At 40.8% G+C, this 6,307-nt stretch overlaps 1 protein-coding gene across 6 annotated transcripts in view; it reads right to left on the reverse strand.

Annotated features, from left to right (window-relative positions):
- The window catches only part of tmcc1a (transmembrane and coiled-coil domain family 1a), a 41,003-nt gene extending 36,006 nt beyond the window's left edge, over positions 1 to 4,997 (reverse strand). For 5 of the 6 annotated variants that reach the window (XM_029506094.1, XM_029506093.1, XM_029506090.1 and 2 more), the window contains exons 1-2: positions 4,922 to 4,997; positions 3,819 to 3,896 (exon numbers count right to left, since the gene is read on the reverse strand). The gene's annotated coding sequence lies outside the window, so the exon portion shown is untranslated. The remainder of the gene's footprint in view (positions 1 to 3,818; positions 3,897 to 4,921) is intronic. The other variant, XM_029506095.1, reaches the window with a different exon arrangement.
- Between the last annotated feature and the right edge of the window lie 1,310 nt (positions 4,998 to 6,307).

The raw sequence follows: 6,307 nt of genomic DNA on the forward strand, positions 1-6,307 counted from the left end.
ATTCGTTATTGATCATTTGGTCAACAGCATTTAAGTGATGAAAAGTAACACTGCTGTGAGGGATGAAACGTTATGCTGTACACGTCTGCATGTTAGAGAGAAGGAGAAGGCTTGTTTAAGAGGCATCTCCTCACCTACGCTCAACACCACAGCGAGTGTCTTCATGAATAATTCACCTTGTTCATGGACCTGACACTGAAACATGCCTGCTACAACGACACCTACACATGGTGCAGTTTTAAGTTTCCAATCTGATTAAAGGTGTATTAAAAATCTGATTCTCCTGCTATTTACAAGCAATACAATACAATATTATCTCCAAAGGGGATTTCCAGCACTACAGATTGCAAGCCCTGTAAAGTGGCCTTCACTTACTAACTTGATAGATATTTAACTGTGGCCATGCTTTTGACTTGGCCAACAAAGCTCATATTCCACCAGCTCTGGCAGAGAATCATCAACTGTCAACAGGCTGGAAACCACCTACACACCAGCTGAAATCTCATACCAGAGATTGTGTTTAAGGCGCACAGTCGTAAAGGATGGGAAAAGGAATGTGAGTCAGGGTCAATGCACATTTTGTGGAGCTGAGAAAAACGCACCAGGTTATGAGGTCATGTATCTTGCTGTTTTTGGTGCCAGCAGGTGACAACAGGTTTTTGAACTCCGATATAACTCATCTGTAGCGTCACCTATTTAAATAACTCTTCAATCAGACCTCCGCGTTCAAGTAACTTGACACCTCACTCGCTCACTGGAGGTTGATGGGCTCTGGTCATAAAGGTTTTACGCTGAACATGATATTGGGCTCAGCATGTAGGCGGTTGCTCAACATTATCAGGTTTACAGTTTGGGAAAAGTTTTAATCAGAAAAATGAAAATCCCTCTGATACACAAACCTTACCATCCACTATCAAAAAACAAGGTGACTTTGTGAGCCTTACACCAAAAACTGTCAAAATGTGAGTTTTGCAAAAGGAAATGTGCATCTAATGCATATTAGATAATATTGGTCTGATTAACTCAGTCAGCCTGGTATAAATATTCAAAAAGGAAACCTCAAAAACAGCTTTGCTGCTGTTGCCATCACTTCTCTCCTACTGAAATTAGCATACTAACCAGCAAGTTCAAGCGTGTTCCATTTTATAATACTCCCAGCTACTGTGTCACTGGAGTATCAGGCAATGAAGAAGCAACGCTGTCCGGAGAGTGGATTCTACCGTTCTATCTTGATTTATAAGCATACCAATGTCTGAAGCTCTTGGAAACTGCCGTTAATGCCAATGCTGGCTATTTTGTAAAAGCAAAAACGTCCATACAGCACCTTTTAGGTGTATGAACAATATAACAACTTTTGCTTTTGCAACATTTATGCAAATTAGAAGCTAATATGAAACCTTAAGGACATTAACCAATGTTACAGTCTTATTATACAGAATTTCCTTTTTTTTTTTAGGGCTCTTCAGAGAGGGAATAAGTAACATCGCCAGCTTCATTGCTGGTGGCTTCTCATCTTTGAGACATAGGTTACGTAAACACTCATGTTAATGCTTGTGGCTTCATTTAGATATGACATTAATGAAAGGTCCTCTTTACACGATACAGTACACAAGGACTGAAATACAGGTTATGACCTTGAGACTTTTTTAAATCCTATTTTCACACATGCTGCATGTACAGCACTACTTAATCTGTACTGCCTGTCTCTCCACATGGTCTGGTTGTGTGCTGCTGCAGCTTTTACAGCAGTCTGACAGCATTCAGGCAAAAAATCTCACTAGGTCTGACCCAACAAGATTTCTGTGCTGACCTTTCGGTAATGACCAATATATTAAACTGCCATCAGGTTAACATCCAGATTTAGAGGTCTGAACAGAGGTTTGCTGCATAATCTCAAAAGACTACCTTTTGAAAATATTGACTAATCTAAACATGGGGCCCAGCCATGTTTTGAAGTGCAAACTCTTGTGACACTCTATGATCCCTGCTTCTTTTCTGCCTTCCTCTTCAAACAGGAAGGGATCGTAGGGAGGAGGGCAGTTCGTTGCCACTAGAAACCACAGCCTTTAAAAAGGAATTTCACCTTCATTCTGGAAGTGTGGGAGTCAGTCCTGCTAGAGAGAAGAAACCCAGTCTGCTAAAGCATTACTTGGTACAGACACTTTCACTTATGATTGAGTTTGCAGCAGTGGTAAAAAATGAATTAATTTATCAGTAAGGTACATAGAGACCCTTCAGTTTCTCTATGGGTTTCCAAACAGCAAAACGCATCTGGAAGAGGAAAAATATGAGAAAAAAATGAAAGGGAAAAACTGTTTCCTCTCTGACATACACTTCCTCTTCAGCCATGGTTGGACCTTTGGTTCAGGGAACAGAGCCAAGTCTGAGTGATGCTGACATCAATTTGACTCCAGTGGGGCAAAAAAATATTATTTGTTCCTCTTGAATCTGTAACTGATAACTTCTGCAAAATTGTGCTAGGTGAAAATGAGAATACAAATGTAAAGCTACAAACCAAGATTCTATGCAGTTAAGATTATTTTGACTAATTAAAATGTGTCAGTCAAATATGATGATTCATCATTATAAATGAACTAACATAACTTTTTTGTGTTTCAAACCAGTTCAGACTAACCCTAACACCTACAGCTATGGTGACGGGGTAAAACTGAGACCCATTCAGGTGGCCTTAACAAAGAAGATGGAATATCTAATGCAGTAACAGAGACATGATCCCTCACTGGCTTCACACTCACAGAAACAATTGTGTCGGGTGGAAAGCACAACCAAGCCGAGAGCACCAAGTACTGAGCCCAGGCAACACAAGCTATGCTGCACAGACAGGTCAACATTCCCTCTGCAACACAAGGGAACAACCAAGTATGTGTTAAGCACTGAACAAAAAACTGAAAAAATCTCCTCATTACTAGAAGTGGGGAAATATTCCCCACTTGACCCAACTATGAAATTGTGCATGACCCATTTTATACAGATAACGTGGTAAATTTAATGTAAACGATCAAAAGACTGCAGCTAGTCCTGCATAGGCATCATATACCAGCCAAACTGCCATCCCCATAAAAAGGTGGGGATGGCACCCCCCACCTCATGTGTTCAAGAAAACTTGACAAGTGTCTACAAATATTGTAAATAAATGAAACATTGTTGCACTTCTGGTTAGATGTGAAACTGCATTTTGTTGCCTTGTACTTGTAATGACTATAAAGTTGAATCAAATCTCATTAAAAGATGACTTCCTGAACAAAAACCCAATTAATCTGTGCCTGGCCTGTGATCTGATCCATCATGAGCACATCTTTGCCATATCCAACACTGAAATGTTGCATGCAACTGAGCAGATGTGGAGGCAACTCCATCTTTACCTTGTAAACACCATACACACAAACATACACATGTGCACACACGTATCGATGTATGCATGCATCTAATACACATTGCACTCTGCACTGGACTTTGAATTCTTAGCTCAGCTCTCAATAGAGAAAGCACAACGTGAGAGCAGTGGGAGGAGGAGGAGAGGAGGAGGAGGTGGAGGAGGAGCGTCATCGTGGTGGTCTGACCATCGGAGTGAGACATGAATGGCTGCGTTAGAAGTGCCCTGGAGGGGCAGCCAAGCGCTCAGCCACTTAGCAGACTATGCTGAACAGATAGTGGGATATAGTATGTCTTACTGCACCTTTCCGCACATGTTCTTACACTAAACACAGTGCAGTATCAAAACCAGCAGATTCTAAAAATGGTCAGAGAGGAGAGATGGAAACTGTTATGATGAGACGAGTAAAAAGATGAAAACAAACCTTCAGTCCATGATCATGACGCTGGAGCAGTTTTCCTTCATTGCAGAGATGTCGATCTGCTTCATCAGGCCCATAAATCTTTAAAAAAGAAGAAACAAAGTGAGATTGAAACTGTAATCCACTAAATGCTTCCTTGGCACACTGTACTCTGTGTCTGCCTTCCTTTTGTATGCCTGTGTGTGAAAGTGTGTACGTCTGTCTCCCAGACACTGATAATAATAGGCTGCAGAAAAAAGCTCCTCTGAAGAGCACTAGGCATCAGATGTAATGAGGCAGTGGACTGCCATCCTTTCCCGGCCATGAAATGTCCTCAGCCAGGTGAGCCAGAGGAGACCAAAATAAACTTCTGTGGCTCGCAGGAAACTGATAGAGCCATAGTTAAGACATGAGGATATATCAATAAGAAGGCGTCATAGTACACAGCAACAATGCTGTATGACTGGAAAAAGGCCCGTGGACATAACTTCCTTAATGTCCATATCAAGTAAAGCCTGAGTATGATGTGACAGAAAAGAACACTATTTCCATATGCCACGAATTTAATTCTTTTTTATTTATTATTTTATTTTATTTTTTGCCTGTTTATTTCCAGCTACTTGGAAGAAACAGATGTTTGATTGAACACTACGCTGCATTTCCGTCATTTTGGTGTTAATGCATCAACCTCAAAAAAAAAAAAAACAAAACACAACAACAACAAAAAAAAAAAGCTGCACACGGTGACAGGACATACATCGACCGTTACGACAGATACGACTAAAATTTCGCTGTGGAGTAACGTCCAGCGTTATTTACATTTCCCAGACATGAAGCAATAAAAGACGATGCTTGTGAAATATATTGTGAAGCGACGGAAGGAAACAGCCCCGAAAAGCCTGAAATGTTAGTTGAGCGTTAGTCGGTGTTGTTGCCGATGAGCGTTAACGGATTCAGGTTGACAGTCCCGTTAATGTGTCATCGGACTCATGCGATGAAACACCTCCATCGACGGCCTAACAGCTTCTCCTACCGGGACACGGTGACGCCACGCATCGTGTGAACGCACAACTGCTCAACACAACAGCTCAAAGAAAAACTGAAGTAGAAACGCATTTGCCACTTACACGGGGTGATAGCAAACTGTTGGAGCTCACACAGACGTTGGGCGAGCGGCACCTCCGACTGCCGTCTGTCCCTCCCTGCTCTGACGTCATGACGTCAGGCAGCGACAAGCGAGCCGAAGATTGTTTACCGGGAGGATGGATCACTTCGTCCGTTTTTCAAAATCTTCGCTTCTGCCCGTCGCCTGAAAAAACGTCAAATCACTGTCCACACGAAAAACGGAAGTGTTTTTCGAAGATCGGTTGTGTAACGAGGAGCCCAATTTAGTTACAGCTTATCCAATATTTGTAATCTGTGGCACTAAACTGAGTTATTATCGTGAAAGCGGTCCATTTTGTTTCTCACCATTCCCTGGATAATATTACAAATTTAAATATGGAAGCTTTTAAAGATTATCTTTGGGCAGTGAGTAATTTTGGGAACGAATTTTCTCATTTAAAGTAATGTTTTGGCCAGAATCGTTGCTAGATATATTCAGAAATAGTTTGGGCAGATTAACTAATATTTGTTTGTTACAGCCCATTTAAATCATTGGGATTAATGCTTACAAAAAAAAAAAAAAACAAACAAACAAACAAACAAACAAAAAACTTACAAATGCATTTAAACTTGCCAAAACTTGCCCAATAAACTGCTGGCAAATACAGGTTCTAGTAACACAAATATGTATAACTGTGTGACATGACATACATTGAGGCCTCTAACCTAACCTGCTTCCTTACAACCTGTCAATATTCCAGCTTTCTGATTGGGCACCCAACAGGACAATATTTTGCCGATGCTACGACAAAACCAGCCACACTGTTGGAACAGCCCTTTGGACCGTTCAGTCAGGGAACCAACAACCTGGAAAAAGAGCCACCCTTTAACAGTTTTTGAATTTATGGAACTGTTGCAGTAAGGACCTAAAATAATTGTCAGCATTTTCAGATTTAAAAAAGTGATGAAACCGTGCCATGCGTGGTCAGAAATTCTGAAAAAAAGTACAGCTCCAATAAGGTATCATAAGGTCAAAGTTTTTATGCATTAGATGTTCTGTTTCCTCACTCTCTTGGAGGATGGGATGATGTGCTGGTGTTGGTATTTCATTTCTGGATAATAAGTGAGAGGTCGCAGTCTCATAGCCTCAGTAGCTATGGCAACATAAAATATATCGCCAGCATCAATGCTGTAAATTCGACACCTTTAAGATTTTAAGAGTAGCATTTAAGCATACACAACACTGAAGCCAACTTTATGTTTAGTGAAATGAAAACATCATGATTCGTGCATTTTCAGTTCAACACTAAGTATTTTTAAGTCTCAACAGGCTGCGGAAATCATCTTTATGGGGCTGAATAAATCAAGGACAACTTAACTTCTCCTATATAAGGTATTGAGCATCATTC

Source organism: Echeneis naucrates, chromosome 7 (genome assembly GCF_900963305.1).
Source record: "Echeneis naucrates chromosome 7, fEcheNa1.1, whole genome shotgun sequence".
Classification (NCBI taxonomy): domain Eukaryota; kingdom Metazoa; phylum Chordata; class Actinopteri; order Carangiformes; family Echeneidae; genus Echeneis; species Echeneis naucrates.